Source organism: Grammomys surdaster, unplaced genomic scaffold (assembly GCF_004785775.1).
Source record: "Grammomys surdaster isolate TR1022 unplaced genomic scaffold, NIH_TR_1.0 99, whole genome shotgun sequence".
Lineage (NCBI taxonomy): Eukaryota > Metazoa > Chordata > Mammalia > Rodentia > Muridae > Grammomys > Grammomys surdaster.
Window position 1 is genome coordinate 10760312 of NW_021604578.1, and position 19021 is coordinate 10779332.

General features: G+C 44.0%; 1 protein-coding gene across 1 annotated transcript in view; it reads right to left on the reverse strand.

Annotated features, from left to right (window-relative positions):
* Nucleotides 1-17901, reverse strand: part of Elovl7 (ELOVL fatty acid elongase 7) — a 72245-nt gene extending 54344 nt beyond the window's left edge. The window contains exon 1 of the mRNA XM_028784153.1: nt 17867-17901. The gene's annotated coding sequence lies outside the window, so the exon portion shown is untranslated. The remainder of the gene's footprint in view (nt 1-17866) is intronic.
* Between the last annotated feature and the right edge of the window lie 1120 nt (nt 17902-19021).

Here is a 19021-nt window from a genome sequence, read left to right on the forward strand (position 1 = left end):
GAAGGAAGGAAGGAAGGAAGGAAGGAAGGAAGGAAGGAAGGAAGGAAGGAAGCCTAACCAAACCTTCAGATCTCAATGCCTAGAGAGACTCTACAACTCCAGCAATTGTCAAGCTGTTGGCTGAACAAAGGAGCTCAGCCCACCTGGCTCTCTACTCTCCAGCCTGGTCTCTTACCTTCTAGCATACTCCATGATGCTTCTTTTGTCCTGGACCAGAGTCCCAAATGGATCCACCATAAAGATATGCTTCAATTTTCCCTCATAACCATAAAGCTTTGACTACGTGGCTAGTTAAGGTCATAGCAGGCTTTGGGTTTCCCCTTTAGCTGAACTGTTCAGGAAGACCATTTGTGTGCCTGATGCAGACCCTTCTTCTATCGTGGCTTACAGCAGAGGTGATGAATGAGAATATGCAAACAGTCTGCTACTACCGTGGCACAAGCCAGGTCAAGAAATCAAAGGTAATCATTTAAAGATGCTCCCAGAAATCTGGCATCCCTGTGACAGGAAAGAATGAAACACTTGCTGAACTAGGTTCAGACTAGCTGAGGTGTTGCTGAATTAGTGAGGTGAGTCACCTCTGGTGCAACTCCCTTAGTCATTATGAGTAATAGGACCATTTATTGATCCAGGCTAGAAAAACACAAGCAGATAAAATCCCCAGTGGTCCACCACCACAGTTTGAGCAGTTCAAGTAGTTTGAAAAATATTCATTGAGTGCCCTGCTGTATATGTTCATCTTACTCCCCTCATAAACCCTGTTTCCTGCAAGAGACAATGCAGACATACAGAAAGTATCAGTGAATAAACTATTAAAGATGTGAATATTTTAAAAAAAAAAGCTTTATGGGCAGATATGAGGTCTGAACTATTTCTGAAGGAAGGGTAGGAATTGGGTATTTTCTGGCAGTAGAATAAGCCTCCAGAGGAGGGAGAGGAAACCACCAGTTTGAAATGATGCTACAGTAGCAATGTGGACTTCCCAAAGGTCCTTCCCTAGGAGAAGCTCAGTAAGTGAACGAGCTCAACCACACAGTTCTCCACCTTCCACCACACTGACAACCCATGCTTACTCCAGAACAACGCCCTCAACTCAGACTCTACAGGACTTGGCTGTAGTCCAAGAGAGAGGTGATGAGAAGGGGGTGCCCCTAATGGCAGAGAAGAGTACGTGTGATTTAACATCACTCAGCTGAGAAATGACTAAAAGCTTTCAACAAGGGCACAGCTTGGTGGTGCATATGTAACAGTGGTGGGCACAGTCGAGAACTACTCATGAAGCAAGACAGATGGGTTTGGAGACTCAGTCACAGGAGAGAATGACAAAAGCTTCTGAGGTTCAGGCTACCAGATAAGATAAACAACACCAACAGAGAAACAGGTTTAAAGAGAGCAGGACATTGGGAAACCATGATGTGACATCCTTACTCATCACTCAGGTGGAGATGCTCAACAGGTATTCAGGAGGAAGATCCAGGATGAAAGTTCTATAGATTTTGAAGACTTCCTTAACTAGTTGGGGATTAACACTCCAGTAACATGCTAAGGATAGACCCGTAGAGAATATCACTATTTAAGTAGTGTGCTGGGGAAAAGAATCTCAGGGATGGAAAAGGAAATGTCGAAAAGACACAGAGTATGTATAAAATCACAAAACCGGAATGAAGAATAAGGCGGTGAAGATGGTCAGTGAGTCAGACAGGTCAACGTGATGGGCAAAATGGCCCCCACAGAAACCCCTGTGGAATTAGGATAGGGAAAGAAGGTTGACTCCCAAGGCAGAAGCCAAACATTAAGACAGGACAGATGTGTGACAGGCAACCCTGAATCAGCCTACTTCAACAGCCATTAGTCATGAGAGCGAGAGAAGAGGGAAAATCAAGTTTTTTATCATTCTTTTGGTTTGGGGGTTTTGACTTTTGAGTGGGTTTTTTGTTGTTGTTTTGTGTTTGTTTGTTTGTTTGTTGTATACCACAGGTTGGCTGCCAACTCTGTTATTAGCAGAGGCTAGCTATGAACTTGGAGTAGTCACCTTGCCTTAGCTTCCCAGGTATAAGTTCTCTATCTACCAGGGCAACAGTGAGGTTCTTCTCCCCTCAGAAGAAGTAACGTGAAGAAGGGTATGATGTGCATACCTTTATAGGAAGTAGGAATGCTTCCCAGAGCCTGAGTCTGAGCTAGAGCCCCTTTGCCAAGCACCCATAGCGATTATCACAAGCTGGGTTGCCTGTATGACCTGTATATACGCAGCTGTAGCATGCCAGCTCTGAGGCACGGGTTTGCTTATCTGTTTACTCTATGCCCAATACCCGGAACGTCCCAGGGCTCAGTGAAATGAAAGCAAAAATCATTAAAAGATTTCACCAACAAAATCCTGTTGGGTTTTTTTTTTTTCTATCAGAGTAGGTAATAACATCAACTGCTGAAGGTTATGAATGCAGTTAATAGAAGGAGCCTTTCTCCTGGCACTGCTTTGGTAAAGGATCTCACTGTGTAGCTCAGGATGAATTAATTTGAACTCAAGAGCCTCTTGCCTCAGCCTCCTCCGAGGCCAAGATTACAACAAGCTTTGTACCATGATACTTAGCTGGTAGGGGGCTTTTGTTTGTATTTTGTTATATACATATACTTATGCATCTATGCATATGTATTTAAATCTAGGTTCCACACACTGAAGAAAACATATGATGTGTATCTTTCATTTCCATAGGAGGATTTAAGAATTGGTGAAAGAACTGGATCGTTGTTAGGAGCAATGGGAAGTAGGAATCCTTCCTGCTTGCACACAGAATCATCTGGAGAATATGACATAATACTGATTCTTCAGTCATACTCCAAAATTTCAGATTTAATTGTCCATGGCAGTGAGCATCTTTGTTCAGTTGAATGGTGTTTGTTTGTTTGAGACTGAAACCCACTCATCCCAAGATAAGGCAGGAATGCTTCATCCACCCAAGTCGATGAGATTACAGGACAATGGGATGTTTTTTTAAACCACAGTGGTTGTGTTATGAGGCCAAGGTAGAGAGTAGCTAAGTGAAAGGATTTAATAATGTTGGTCAGTGTGTAAGCAAGATTGAAATCCATCAGCCTATTCTCCTTTTTATCTAGTTTTCAAAAACAGCTGTTGAGATATTAGATTACATTCAGAGACAACTATCGTTACTTAGAGTCGCTTTGCCAACTACATATGGAAATGAGACAGAGATGAAGAGGTGACCAATGGAAAACAAAGGTCACAGTAGGGTGGAATTGAAGAAGAGCTTCAAGAGATGGAAGGCTAGGTGCTGTGGCTTAGACATGAGACATTAGAGCTAATTACATGCTCCTGGCACAGTCCCAGCTAAATGCAAAGATGGGCAGAGAAAGTGGGTGGTGACAGCGACAGAGGCTATCAGTGAAGTCAGATAAGGAAAGTCTCAACTACCCACAGCATAGCACCCAGAAGGATTCAGAAGGCTGTACTGCAGCAGGAAGTATGGGTTTGGAGAGCCATCCACCCACACATAATAACAGGAATGATAAAGAGAGAGAGGGAGCAGAAGCCAACCTCAAGAGAGATGTCCAAAAACAGAAGTCTTTGCTTCATTTTCCCGTGGAAGCAAGTTCTTTGCAAACATGCAAAACAGCAGATGGGGGAAGTCTGTCCAGTCCCCAGACCTTGTGACCCCTTTGAAGATGAGACCAATTCCACTTCTTCACCCAGGTATCAAATATGTCAGCCAATGGGCAACTCAGCCACCTAAATACATTCCTCCTGATTGTTGCTACTTTCCAGAAACAAAGACATGCACATACTTTCCTCCACTGCTTACCGGAAAGGTGCAGAAAGAGGCATTAGGTCCCTCTAGAAACTAAAATTAAAATTGTATCAAGGGGCTGCCCCATAAAAGTGATCATGGCAAATAGTTACAAATGTCCTCTTGGGGGAACAGAAAGTATTCTTCTTAGACAATTCATAAGGGGTACTCAAATACCCTGCATTTTCTTTCTGGATGAATTGTTGGTAAAGGGCAAGAGAAGAATCCTATCTATTATGGTTTACCCACCACTGTGTGATGTCTGAAATATTCCAATCATTTCTATACCTTTGAAAAGGCCATCATGAAAACATTGCTCGGAAGAAGCAACCTTAGTTAAAAGTCTAAATTCTAGACTTGAGCCTGTTACTTCCTTGAGGAAGAGAACTGGCATGTCTCAAGTCTCAACTAAAGATTCCTCTGATGTGGTTTTCCTGTGGCCGGTTCCGGTTCCATAAGCCACCTGCGCACCTTGCTCAAAAACCCAGTGTCCCTAAGCCCCCTCCCCTCCTTCACCTCTCTCCCACTCCACTCCTCCTTCAGACTGCCTAACAAGGCACCTTGGAAGATAAACAAAGCCTATCTTGTGTCTATGTCATCTGCTAAGCATCGCCCTTTTAGTCTTTGCCGTATGGGTTTATTTGCAAATGTTTCGTGTTGCTTACACATTTCATGACATTAATTATTTCAGACTTCTTCAGTGTGACATTGTGTTATAACCAAAACAGGTAAAAACAAGATTAGCCTTAAGTCTAGGTGATGATACATCTAGTCTATTTTATTACCCTATTTCTTCATGTTGGGAGACTTCCATAATATGAGGAGGTTTTGATTAGTTTGTTTGTAGGTTCATTTGTTGTTCGAGGAAGGAATAAAACTTCTGTGTTAAAATGTGTTTGCTTTAGCTTTTAAAAGCGTGGTTCTTGATATTCATCTAAATTTTTTTTCTCAAGGAAAACTTTGTCAGCCATAGTGGTGGCATACACTGTAACCCCAATAAGGTTGGTGGATCCTAGTGTCTGAGGCCATCTTGGGCTACATAGGCAGTTCTGGACCAGCCTGAGCTAATAGTGAGATCCTGTCTCAAATAAAAAGAAGAAAGGAAAAGTTCAACAACTTAAAAAATGGTTATATAAAAAAAATGAGAGACAATTTTCCAAAACATTAGAAAGTGTACTTTCTGGTTGGGTTATGGGTGGCATGTTTCATTTTTTTCAAGTTACAAAATTTTTATGGTTTATTCACTTACTTTTTGCTAAATATTCTAATATACTTCTAAGATTAATACATTATAATCAGAAAATAATCAGATTTTACTGATTACATGGAAGTCTGGGTTTTTTTTTTATAAGAATTATAGAAAACCTTATCGGAAACCTGGATTTTTAAGTACTGACTTTGAAATATATTAATGAAAATAGGAGCCCCAGTTTTTCACAAAATTATTTATGAGATGGCAGTAAGAAGCAGAGGGTTTTACCTATCACCTGTGTGGTGGCTGGACTTATGTCAACCTGACACCAACTAGAGTTTTCTGAAACAATTGAGAAAATGACTTCATAAGATCAAGCTGTTGGGCATTTTCTTAGTTGTTGGTTGGTGAGGGAGGGCCCAGCCCAAAATGGGTAGAGTCATCCCTGTACTGATGGTTCTGGATTCTATTAAAAAGCAGACTGAGCAAGCTGTGAGGAACAAGCCAGTAAACAGCACTCCTCCATGGCCTCTGTATCAGCTCCTGCCTCCAGGTTCCTGCCCTGCTTGAGTTCCTGTCCTGACCTCCTTTGCTGGAAATATAAGCCAAATAAAAACCCTTTCCTTCTCAACTTGCTTTTTGATCATAATGGTTTTTTTGGCAGAAATAAAAACTGTAAGACAACCAAACTATGCTGGAAAGGATAGATTTGGGCTTACAGGAAGGTTGCTGCGACTATAGTCTTGGACTGGCAAGGCAGCATTATTGACACACACAGCTGAGTGCTTCTAATGGATCCTCTAGGAGCAGATGCTCCAGCAGAGCCAGGTGTTTCTGGGAACATGTTACACAATATCTTACAGTAGGTTCATTTGAAGCTTGGCTTTGGCAGCATCATGCTTGACTACTAATATATGGCTATATTTTTATCGTCTCCTGTGTTTATTTTGGATCAGTTAGAAAGACAGAAGGTGGGGGAAGTTTCCCTTGAATCAGAGGCTAAGGTGTATGTGGTGGCCACGTTTTTAGTGCATGTGTGGTAATATGGACTCATGTTTGTATGAATGTATGCACATTTACACATGGGCTCTTGTATATGTCTATACACTGTGTATGTGTGTACATGCTCATGTGTGTAGTCTAAAGATCAGTGCCCGATATATTCTTGATCACTCTTCACTTTAGTTTTTGAGACAGAGTCTCTTACTAACTAAGCTTGAAGGACATTGATTTGACTAGGCTGCCTGACACTTGGTCCCCAACATCATTCTCTCTCTCTCTCTCTCTCTCTCTCTCTCTCTCTCTCTCTCTCTCTCTCTCCTTTTCAGAGGTGGGGGAGGGAGAGAAAGGGAGACAGAGAGAAACAGAGAGACGGAGAGAACAGGAACTCAAGCAGGGCAGGAACCTGGAGGCAGGAGCTGATGCAGAAGCTATGGAGGTATGCTGTTTACTGGGGAGAGAGAAGAGGAGAGGGAGGAAAGAAAGAGAGGGAGAGAGAGAGAGAGAGAGAGAGAGAGAGAGAGAGAGAGAGAGAGAGAGAGTGTTTTTCTTTGAGTAGAGTTAGTGTCCCAGCTGAGAGGGCCTTGAAGTCCTTGCCAACAAGCACAAGTCAAGGCTGCCGAGATTTTCCCAAACTGTAAGGTTGGTGTAAGAAGAGACTTCATTGAACAAATTTGAAAACTGCTATGTGTCGAGCCTCCTCTCTTGACACTAAAGTTATATTAAGATACCTTTTTCAAGGAATGTATGTTCTTATGGGAAGACAGACACATAAGCAAAGATAACTGCACACACAGGCAGACATTAGGAAGAAATGAATTGTGTTTGTGATGGGCAGGGAACTGAGCCTAGTCAGGAAGATGGAAGGTCCTGGAGACGGTGTGCAGGTTGAGAGGTCTGGAGGGGGACAAGAATGAAGAACAAAGCCCGGAGGCAGGAATGAACCCTGTCAGGAGAACAGAAGCAAGCACAGGGAGAAGACAGGGAGAGTGATGCTTGATTCCAGGATGATGGGAAGGCAGGTCTTCCTGCTGTGGTAGAGCAGCTTTCATCTTGGTCTCCGTGTGAGATGAAAGCATCAGAAGCTATCATTTAAAGTGTGCATTTTTCTTTCCTTTTTTCTTTTTCTTTTCTTTCTTTGTTTCTTTCTTTCCTTCTTTTTCTTTTTTCTTTTTCTTTTTTTTTGCTTCTTTAAATGAAGACATACACCTCAAATTCACCATCTACAGCGCAACCAAAACTCCCAGTCATAAGCTTTCAAGCACAATAGTCACGTGATCTCAACCTACGCTTTTAAAAATTAAGTTTGTTTCTCGGCAGAGAATTGATTATAGGAACGCAGTAGGATTAGTGGCTTATAGTTCCTGACGGAGCTGACAGAAATGCTGCTAATCTGAACGCAGACACCAGATAAGGAGAACTGGAGGTGGCCACTAGGTCAGCAGTTCCCAACCTTCCTAACGCTGCAACCTTTAACACAGTTCCTCATGTCGTGTTGACCCCCGGTCATAAATGTATTTCGTTGCTACTTAATAAGTGGAATTTTGCTACTGTTACAAATCATAATGGTGATATTTCTGATGGTCTTAGGTGGCCCCGTGAAAGGGTCGTTTGACCCTCAAAGGGTTTGTGACCCACAGGTTGAGAACCACTGCTCTAACTTTTGAGGCACCCAGTGACTGGCATATAACAAGTCAATACAAACGTAATTTACAAAATAAAAGCATTAGTCAGGTTTGGTGACTCAGGTCTGTAATATCAAACCTTGGGAAGCAGAGACAGGAGGACCTATGGACTGAGGATGATCTAGGCTCATACAAGATCCAATCCCACCTCAACAAGAAACCCAAACTTTTTTATTTAAGTAGATTTTTTTTTTTCTGAACTAGGGTGATAGGGGAAAAAATAAAGCTACTTTCAAATCATACAGAGAGTAGATGGATCGGTGTGTGGAGGTGGAAACAGAGAGATGGAGTTGAGGAAGAGGCAGGGTAGTCACCAAAACTAATTTTTTAATGAAAATGTCACAAGGACATTTGCTGATTGGCAAACAAAGTTTTAAAATTAAACTCCTCTCTACTGTGAATGAGTAAAAGTGCTCTAGTACTCTCTCTCTCTCTCTCTCTCTCTCACACACACACACACACACACACACACATACACACACACACAAATAAAACTATCATGATGCAAAGTTGGCTGTCCCAGACCTGGATAAGGTTGATACACATGGCTTATGCCTGATTGCAACATTAACATTAAAGCTAATCCTTTCACAGTCAGGTAGGATTTGCTCAGCATCTAACATACTGTTTCCCTACGTTCTTAAGTCGACAGCCTGTAGTGTAATGGGGTTCCATCTCAGAGATTAGATTATGCACAAATACTAAATTTCCTAGGGTTTCTGGGCTTTCTAAAGCCATATGCCTAGCAACATCAAATTTCAGAGACTCTATACTACTTACTGCTAGAGTTTTAGACCTAATTAACCCAGCCCTGCAGCATTTGGAGAAACACTTACTGAGCTTACCTTCGTTGATATCAGTAAAAGAATGATTACTTTATCAATGTCCACGAGTGAATTGACTAATAACCATTATTAATTTGAAGAATGTCTTTGTATTTTCAGCAAAACTGATTAATCATCTAAAAGCAAGTCAATATTCTCTGTATGTGACCTACTTGACAAATTTCAATTTTCTGGGGACGGGGAGGATACTGACTTACAATTTCTGCTTTAAAATCACCAAAACCCAAACCGTTAGAGCTGTGGTTACTTTTTAAACTGAGTTCCCATTTAGTGCTCCGCTTACCACAAGCACATGACCTAAATTGACCTTCCTTCCATGCTGAGGTCATAATGTAATTATAGGCCTTCTTTCTTTCCTTCCTTCCTTCCTTCCTTCCTTCCTTCCTTCCTTCCTTCCTTCCTTCCTTCTTTCCTTTCTTCCTTTCTTCCTTCCTTCCTTTCTTTCTTTCTTCCTTGAGAAAAGGAGAACATGAACTATGTAGTGATCCTCAATCTATACTCTAATTATTTCATAAGTTGATAACTATATCGCTTACCACTTTTTTTCCCAGACATCAGAAAGCAGACTTTCAAGTATAAGCCAGTAAGCAACAGGATAAGTACTTTTTTTTAGAGTATTTGTATTCTAGACCAAGATCTTCCACTCCCCGCTCAGGAGATCTTGGGAAAATCACTTACATTTCTTGGAGGCAGAGACTCTTGGTTTCGAGAATTAAGGACACAGGAAGTGTTTGCTTATCATTCACAAGCACTGATTAGATCCCCAGCCCTGCCTAAACACTCGGTGGAGGCACAAGGCTACATAGAGATTTTGAGGATAGCCTGCCTGAATTACAAGAGATCCCATCTCAAAACAAAACAATAAAAAACAAATGAAAATAAAAGCAAGAAATGAACAGCCAACATACATGTGTCGGTTATGAATTAATTAGTCAACAATTCACCCTTGTTCTTTCTGTCTGCTGGTAAAAATAAGGAAAAACCCACATTGAAGTCTGACAGGAACAGTAGCCAATACTATTAAGCCACCAACCTCACAAATAATGATTCCAACAAGATACTCAAAACAGCCACTCAAAAGGGACAACCTCAAGTACTAAGGTCAGAGACCGTGGAGAGGAAGAGCACGGGGAGACAAGGAACAGTCTCTGACTTGGACTAGAGTCTTTTAATCTTCTGTGCTAAAATTGCATATTTTCCTTTAACACTTTCAGCTGGGCTTCATTTGAGCCTCAGGACTAAGTATAGGACTGCACAGCCTCCACTGCACTGTTTCTACCTGTAAACTGAGGGAGGCCTAGCCCAGCCTTGTCCGTATTCCACTGTAAAGTCTGTAGGAGTAACAAGTGTTACCTGCAGCCCAGTGTGGAGTTGGAAAATTTAAGAGCTGCAGAGTTAGGATAACAGAGAAAAACTGAGCGTAAGCTGAAAAAGCATTTAGGCTCTTTTCTGAAGAAAGTGACTCTTCTCCTAGCTTGCTATCTACATCTGAGGCCTTGGGAGCCAGGCATTTGTGAGCTGCCCCCTCATAGGTGCTAGGAACTGAGCTCCTGTCCTCTGCAAGAACAGTAGATGCTCTGAACCACTTCTCCATCTCTCCAGCCACTTTTTGACAGTGAAATGAGATTAAAGCAGGGCTGGAGAGATGGCTCAGTGGTTAAGAGCATTGACTGATCTTCCAAAAGGTCCTGAGTTCAATTCTCAGCAACCACATGGTAGCTCACAACCATCTGTAATGGGATATGGTACCCTCTTCTAGTGTGTCTGAAAACAGCCACAGCATACTCATATAAATAAATCTTTAAAATAAATAAGATTAAAGCATGTATAGAACATATAGCACAGGGTTCAACAGACATTTGGTTCTCAGTAAGTGTTATTACAATATATACTATCTTCTGTTATAATGCAGATTTTGTATATTAACCTGTTAATGCATTAGAAAGAATGGCTAATCCTTCTATGATATTAGGGACTAGAATAAGTGATATCACACCCATTCAGCTTGTCAGATTAACAGCACTAAGGAAGCTATCAGGTGGTACGCAACTGTGATCCTGCTAGAGTGTGTGATTTTGCTTTCCACCCTCATGTAAACTACTTATGGCAGGTAGGAACCTACTCTTAAGTTCTATATATTGGCCCACATTATTCAAGGTGAATTCAGAAGTCCTCTGGATGCCAAAAGTCCAATTATGAACAAAAAGTACAATCTGATCATGTAGCATTAGGGGGAAGCTGTGCAAAGGAAAGAAAGATTTGCCCTTCGCTAAGTTCCAGTGGCAAAGGCTCCCCTTGTCTTTATTGCTGAAGGCAGATGGGTCAGCCCCAGAACAACAGTTCTCACCACTTCCTACTGTGTGGTATAAGTAACTGCAGAGAGTAGCAATGTAACTTCTTCTGAATGAGGAGGAGGAGGAGGAAGAGGAGGAGGGAGAGGAGGAGGAGGAAGAAGAGGAGGAGAAGGAGGAAGAGGAGGAGAAGGAGGAAGAGGAGGAGGAAGAAAAGGAGAAAGAGGAGGAGGAAGAAGAAGAGGAGGAGAAGGAGGAAGAGGAGAAAAAGGAGGAGGAAGAGACGGAGGAAGAGGAGGAGGAGGACGTTAGTTGTTAGGGGGAGCTACTTTAAATTTTGTATATAACAAATACTTTCTGTACCATAAACTATGCAAACATGTACCATTTCTGAACTTTTTCAGAGCCTGTCTAAGACCTTCCTTGAGGATGACCCTCTCAATAATATCTTTTTGGTATTAGTCATACCAAGACCTTATTTTCTCCAATTTCCAGTTTTCATGTTTAACTGGATCAAAAATACTATAACAAAGGCAACATTTGTAAGGCAAACACAGGATATTAGCTTTCAGGTTTCACTTTTCTTTTCTTTCTTCTTTTGCTTTTTTTTTTTTTTTAGAGGGGAGGGTGTGATTTTACAATTTCCTTCTCTGATCTTTTATAGTTTTCCCAATCACTTTTTCAGGGGCTCCCTTTCGTGGGAATTTCCCAAAGAGTTCAGTTTGCCTCTCACAGAAACAATAATACTCTTTCCTGCTGAACTTATGCTATCAGTTCACACACTTACTTACATTATGTACAGCGACCACACGTGTAACTGGAAGCAGAGAATTTACAATAAACACATACTTCTGTTGAGCAAATAGTACAGCAGCTGGATGGGAACCCGTTACTGGGAGCCAGCATTCTCTATCTTTGGGCACTGCCCAGTGTGTGTATGGTGAGTGACATGAGATCTGTAGTCGTATCAGGTTAGCATGTTAGATTCTCAATAGAACTGCATTGTTAAGCTGTAGGGCTATGGGACTTTCCTTCCCATAATCACTCACGCCCATCCTTTTCCCACTTGGTCCCCGCAGAAGCTTCCTGGTCGACTGCGTTTAGATAGCTCCCCGAAAAGAAGGGTGGTGAGAAGAAGGGCCATTCTGCCATCAACGAGGTGGTGACCCGAGAATACACCATCAAGGTTCACAACCGCATCCATGGAGCGGGCTTCAAGAAGTGTGCTCCTCCGGCACTCAAAGAAATTCGGAAGTGGAGACTCCAGATGTGCGCATTGACACCAGGTTCAATAAAGCCGTCTGGGCCAAGGGAATAAGGAATGTCCCATACCACAATCGAGTACATTTGTCAAGAAAACGTATTGAGAATGAGTATTCACCAAACAAGCTCTACATATTGGTAACTTACGTGCCTGTTACCACATTCAGAAATCTACAACGTGGATGAGAGCTAACCCGCTGAATGTCAAAGTTTCAGAACTGACAAAAACAAAACAAACCAAAAACTGCATTGTTTCTTGGGGGGTTGAGGGTGGGAAACCACGTGCAAATTGCCAACATCCAACCTTTTTTTTTTTTATCTGTAGGGATGGCAACTATATTTAATGATAAATGGTTTACCCATCACTCACATTATTTTTTTTCTTCCTTTGAAAATAAACACTGGCTCTTGTGCCTTGATTTAAAACACTATCTACATAAGGGCAGGGACCCACCCCACACTCCTGAGTGATAGGCACTCAGACTCGAGATTCCTAAGAACATCAGTCAATCCTGCCTTCTGTCTTCACGTTAAAGTCACACCTGCTAAAGTCACACCTGCTGGATAGAGTTACAGGTAGGAGGCTGAAGGATGATGTCATTCTCATGCACTAACTAGATGATGAGTAAGCAGCAAGGTTTGCATATGTAGTGAACACCGTTGGCGGCTAGTGTGTTGCAGACATAAATCTTTTTGAGCCCCAATCCTACCCTCTATTGTCTACCTAAACAGGCAGGAGAAAACAGTTAAGAAGAGGGCAGGGGAGCTCCTGGACAGGCCTAAGGAAGGTCACCCTTAAGTAAGAAGCACCCTCTCTCTCAGTTCTGTGCTATTACCTCATTTAATCCTGAAAACACCAAGCAAATCGCAATGGCGTCTGAGATAGGGAGAGAAGAAGGCAGACTGAAGAATGTTCTGGGCTACTCCTGCCATTGACCTTAAAGTCTACACTGGATTTATTTTTAGGATTGCCCTATCCCTTCACTAAGTGACAGCATCACCATCCCACAGCAGCTCCTTGTCAACCACAGAGTTTGGTATGCAGGGTGGAGAAAGCTTGACTGTGTAGATCTTGGTTTTGAATCTTTGCTGCGTGCTTCACCTAGTGTGCCAGCAGTACTCTTCCTGCTTCCCCTTCACTGTGCCCAAGTACAACACAAGGACCCCGAATAGATCTTGCTGACTTAAGATGACTTGAGAGAGAACAAACACAAGGTATCTCTCTACAGCTAGTACCGATGCCTGAAAAACAACCAAAATCTCTGTCTCGTCATCGTCTATAGAGATTTCTAATTTAAATAGGTTTGACCATTCTGTAAGCACCGAGGTACAAAGGATGCCCATGCCCTCTATTTTTTTTAATCCCAAAATTGACAGGCAAGCTGAATACTATCCAGGCAGAGAATATAAACAATGAAGGTAGCTGCTCTTTCCAAATCTGATAGTGAAATGACACAGAACCTGTATAGGAGAAGTTCACGATCTGGAAGTGTCAGACACCAAACAGTTGAGTGACAAACACAATCTTCACAGGTCCCTTACCTGCTTCCAGACTACAGAAGTAGTCTGCCCCTGAAAGAGGCACACACAGACACATACACATACACTCACAAAGAGGCACACACAGAGACACACACACAGAGATACATACACAGTCACAAATACACAAATGCACACACAGAGGCACACACACACAGAGGCACACACACACAGAGGCAGAGAGAGAAAGAAAGTCACACAGAAAGAGAGGTACACACACTTTCCAACTCTTAGATCTCTGCAATTTCTTTCCTTGGACTCCATGTCCCAGCCATTTCTCACTTGCCCAACTTTCTTTTCCGAGCTCCAGAGAGCTCCCTAGCCTGTCTCTGTTTTACCTGTCCCACTCCCCTGTGTATGACAGCAGTTCAGTACATTGTCCCACTAACCCACACAGCCTTGGACAGGCTTCAACATCTGGCCAGCCCACTCTGCCTGACATGAAGCTGACAGTCAAATGTTTTCTCAGGCCACAACTTGTAAGATTCCTTGGCACGATTGGCACGCTGCCTTACACTAAAAGGAAAGAGTCTGTGCTGTGTTATTTATGATTGTGTTACTTACTGCTTTTCCAGACGGGTTTGTTGTTAACCTGGAAAACTTGTTGAGTCCCATGGAAATCAGTTTCTTTCTTACTATTTTAAGGCAACAGACACTTACTAGGAGGATGCTCAGTGGATAAAGCTCTTGTTGCGTGCAGGTGCGAGGACCTGAGTTTGGATGCCAGGACCGATGTAAAAGCCTTCACTTTACTTCATTCTTCACTCTTGGAGCTTCTCTGCCTCCCTCAGTCTCCCCTTCTGCTTTGATGTCACATGTGTTCCAGTACCTCAGTTTCTGTCCCTTCTCCTTCCTAAGTCCCTCCCCTGCTAATGGCCTTTACAATGTCAATAAACATGTGTGTGTGTGTGTGTGTGTGTGTGTGTGTGTGTGTATCTGTAGATGCTGATTTGGAATCCTCGTGTATATGCCCAAGGTACATCTGGGTCTTATGACAGTTTCTATTTTAGATGTTTAAGGGTCCCCTACACTGATATCCATAGTAGGGACACCAGTTTTTACGTCCTCCAATCAGGGCACGCACGATGCATCCTTATACAGGCATTTGTTGCTCTCTGTAGAAACATTTCATTTGAATACTATGTAAGAACTGCATGTGATGGCCAGCCCTCGCCACCATTTATAAATCGGGTACTTCCCTAAGTCCAGTGTGTTACTATGTGCTTTTAATCAATCTACATTGGTTATGAAGCATAGTTGGAAATTTCACTTTTTTAAAAGATCAAAAAAAGTTTTCTTGGAAAGGGTCTCATGTAGTATAGGGTGAACCCAAACTCACTACATAGCTAAAGACGACCTTGCACTTTTGATCCACCTGCCTCCACCTCCCAAAATTAGGGGATACAAGTATGTGTCACCATAGCTCTCATTAGATGATCTATCTTTTATCTGCCAAATTGGTAGAGGTTTTCAACTTTCCCATAAGTTCTGAGTGTTCAAGGCTGAATGACTCATATAAAAACGTGTGAGAAATATTCCTCTTTAAAGACCTGCTTACAGTATAATGCATAATATATGATATGAATCATTAAAGTCCAGATTGTTCCTCAGTTTGTTAAGCATCATAGCTACGATGGCTCTAACTAGTATTCCTTCCTTCTTTACCTTAAAATTGATGCTTGTATGAGACGTACATCATAGAGAATAAAGGATTTATTGAGGAAAAATCCTACCTCGTGACTGGTCCCTAGTGTCCTCTTATCTTGTCACCTCAAATCTTACCATGTGTGGCCAACCGTTTGCTGGCCTTGCCTCTCCAGCTTACCTCAGACACACAAGCTTGGTGAAAGGAGTCCTGCTTGTCCTGACTGCACCATCCTCCAGTGTCATGTGTTCTGACAGAATAAGACATTCTACCACTAAATATAGCCATGGCCTCACCTGATGTTTAATGCACTTTTATGTATTGCTATATTTCTAATTTTTTTTTTAAAAAAGAGTTATTTTGAGAAAACTTATTCTTCTTCCCTGTTTTGTTTTGAGATTCACACTTCCCATAAAATCTGGCTCCTGGAGAGGTAATGATTAATCAGGACAACTGGGTACCTCGGTGTGGCAATACACTCAGCAAAGGTTTTCCTCTCTCCCATCCACACTGTCTGCCATCTCCCTCACGCCCACCAATGCAAGCTTATGAATATCCTATAAAGCTGGCTTAATTTCTACTACTACCAAGGCTACTGCACCTGTGTTACCTTAGTTCATGCTGCACTTTATTCTACAAATATCTCCTAAGCAACTACTAGGCAGAAAGCCTGGTAGTGGAACGTTTTAAGTTGCTCAGGATCTCCTGGAAGAAAGCAAACACTTACTAAAGAAGATAAGCAATAGTCAGAATGTGTATTGGTCAAAGATGTGGCTCAGTTGGTAGAATGTTTATCTAGCATGGGTAAAGCCTCGGTTCCCTTCCCAGCACTGAATAATACTGGAAATGTTGGCACATGCTTATCCAGAGATAGAGACAGAAGGGTCGGAAGTTCAAAGTCATCCTCTGATACACAGTGAGTTTGAAACCAGCCTGGAATACATGAGACCTTGTTTCAAAATAAATAAGAGGAAAAAGAAATGTGGGTATGGTAAGTGACAAATACCTGTTCGAACTGGGAAAGAGGAGTTGTGGTGAAAAGCAGACGGGGAGGGTGCGTGCTGAGACTGATGAAGGCAAGTGAGAGCAGAAAACCTGGATAAATCCATGATTGGGATTAGGGAGTGGCAGCAGGAGGCAGGAAGGCTGAGTTTTGCACCTTGGTGACTGGGCTAATGGTGGCAGAAGTCATCTTCTGCGGGACCTTTGGGAAGACATGGAGGACATAAACGGAGTATTATAATGTCTCCTCAGAGATATTAGACTAAACTGAATACATAGGGCCACTGGATTTTAATTGAAGTTAAGTAGGCTTGAAAAATGAGGTTTTGGGCCCACTGTGGTTCACACCCAGTAGCAGGGAGACTAGAAGAGAGATCAAGAGCCTGATATCAGCTTTAGTTGCTACAGTAAAATGAACAAGAAAGAAAAGGGACCAGAGATTGAGAGTCCCGAGCCTGATGCTTGAACCTGCATAGTGCTTAGTGACAGTTAGAACCAAGAAAAGAACTCTGGGTTCGTCAGACTAGCAGAGTGGACAACAGCTCCTGGCTGGCTGGAGGCCAAGCCCCAAACTGAAAACAGTATCTACTTAGCAGGTTTCTTAAAGACTGACAGGGCTAAGCGCTCAGTGCCAGGCACACTCACATTGGATAAGCATCCGCTATGGAGTAAGGGGAAGGGATTTTTTTAACCTAGTCCTCGATGACCTTGGGGAGAACAATTTCTTCCTGTGCAAAAACTGTAAATTGTAAACCACAAGCGCAAAGTACGAAGGTGGCGGCACTCACTAAAGAGGATGAGTTTTATACAAGAAACACAAAAACAGAAGTGAGTGGAAGAAAGGATGACCCGGGAGCTCAGAGCTGAAACTATTGCTCGGTGGTAGTGGGACGTACGTGCCTTCCTGCATCTGGAGCTAGGTGTACAGCAAGCCCGACCGCTCCCGCCCCTAGTTCCCCAGGTAGTCCCCAAAGGCGCTCCTCTTTATCCGGTAAGTTTGAATCAGCGAGGGCTGATGAGAGGGAAAGGCCCACTTCACCCCGCACGACATCTAGGCGATAAATGACAGGCTTTGCCACTCCGTCTCCAGAACGACCTGTTCCACAGCGGTGGACTCATCCTCCCTCCCTGGCCCGCAGCAGCCACCGGGACAGGATGCTTTCCCGGAGCCAAAGAGACAGCGCCCCGAGTTCCCGCGGACGGGACGCACCCAGAAGCAGGAAGAAGGGATCGCTGGTTTGTAAAGAGGAGTCTGGGAAGCCAGGTCCAGGAGCCGGGAAAGTGACCTCCGCGGTCCAAGGTCGAGCAAGACCTTCCCTCTTTCAGTCTCACCCGCAGCACCTCAGCACCCCATTCCCCGGGGGCCGCGATCTTCCCTGGGGTTGCAGGGCGCCAGGGCTCCGGGAGGCGCAGGTGAGCGCGGCGCGCCAGATCGCCGAGCAGTCCCGCTGGGAAGGAGGCCCTGCCCGGCCCCACGCTTCTCCCTTTCCCGTGCGACCCCCGGGGGCTCGATCCCTATGGCTCACGCGCCCTTCCCCTGCAGCCCTCCGTGCCACCCCCGAAAGCATCGCCCCAGCCTGCGGGGGCCCGCAGCCCCGCACTCACCACGCCGGGAGGCGAGCAGCGCGCGCGGGTGCCGAGGGCGGCGGCGGGCGGTGCGAGCGCGGCTCTCACAGCGGCCCCTGCTGCCCGGGCTGCCGAGAGGCGGAGGCGGTGGGGTGGCACCTGCTGGCTCTCCCAGCCCCGCGCGTCACCCGGGACCGCCCCCCGGCCCGCCTGCCCGCCGCCGCCAGGTGCCGCCGAGGGGTGCGGTGTCCTGCCAGCCGCTCTGGCTGCCGCCCTCGCCCCGGGTAGAGCCTGGCCCCGGGCGACCCAGGATGCGGTGGGGGGACCGATTCCCGTCCACTCTACTGAGTGCCCTTTCTTTCTGAGTGTGAATACCATCATCTGGGGTCATCTCCACGCTTAACCAAAATACTGTGGGAATTGTGGTCGTGCTTGACTCTGATGGGATTACAGGATGGGTCCCGGACGCGGATGGAGGAGAGGAGAAAAGGGATGAGGAGAAATAAGTCTCTAAAATAGAGACCAGGCCAGCAAAGATGCCAAGGCAGATTTGGGGAGCTCAATCCCTTCTTATTGTTAAACAATGAATTGTTGAAAAATTGGGAGATGCGCGCGCGGGGGCGGGAGCAGGGCTTTTAGGGCGAGGAAGAACAGACTGCATGCAACTTGTTTCATGGTAATCAGAACCGATGGAAGGAACAGAGTCTACCAAACTCCTGTCTCCTTCAATGATTGTTGGATTGGAAATGCTGAGCCTGTGCGTGTGCACTGGACTTTTTTTTTTAAACGATCTAGTCCTGTGCTTAGTTATGATCATAGTAAAAACTGTAACAATTTCTAATCAAGCATAATAGCAGGAAGGCAAAATTTAAGTCTAGAGGTACCTGCTTCTATGGCAAACCAAAAACTAGAATTGATCTTTCAACTAGAACATCCCCCATCCTCCATCCCCCTCCCACCTTAAAAATTCCAATCCTGAGGGTTTGCCTTCCCTGTGGGATAGCCTCACCATGTGGGCGGTGCTTGCACTGGAGTTTCAAACGTAGAATCAGGATAGGACGGGACTCTCCAACAAGTAGGGACGGTGGATAGGGAAAACAAAAACAAGCAAGCAAGCCAGCCTTCCATGACCCAACCCTAGAACATTGAAAATAAGGTTTCAGTGTGTAACCTAGAGCTCTGGGCACACCCACA